This window comes from Myotis brandtii, unplaced genomic scaffold (assembly GCF_000412655.1).
Source record: "Myotis brandtii unplaced genomic scaffold, ASM41265v1 scaffold743, whole genome shotgun sequence".
Lineage (NCBI taxonomy): Eukaryota > Metazoa > Chordata > Mammalia > Chiroptera > Vespertilionidae > Myotis > Myotis brandtii.
This window is the reverse complement of record NW_005370960.1, coordinates 331489-331771: the sequence shown is the minus strand read 5'-3', so window position 1 is coordinate 331771 and position 283 is coordinate 331489.

The window sequence follows — 283 nt, the reverse complement described above, 5'->3', positions numbered from 1 at the left end:
CTGTCCGAGGGTGAGGGTCCCCCAGTCCCAGCTAAGCCAGCGTGGCCACGGGCTCCGGCCTGGCGGTGGGCAGCTGGTCCGGCAAACAGCAGCCTGACAAGCCCAAGGAGGTCGGACAGTCCCCAGAAAGGGCACACACAGCAGGAGGGCGGCTCTGGACCCGCAGAGCTGTGACCTCTCCGCCGTCTCTAAGGGAACAGACGACCTTGCGTCCAAGGCCGGGAGCCCAGCAGGGACAGAGCGAGGCTGTCCAGGTCACGGTGGCTGCGCCCGGGCTGCTGGC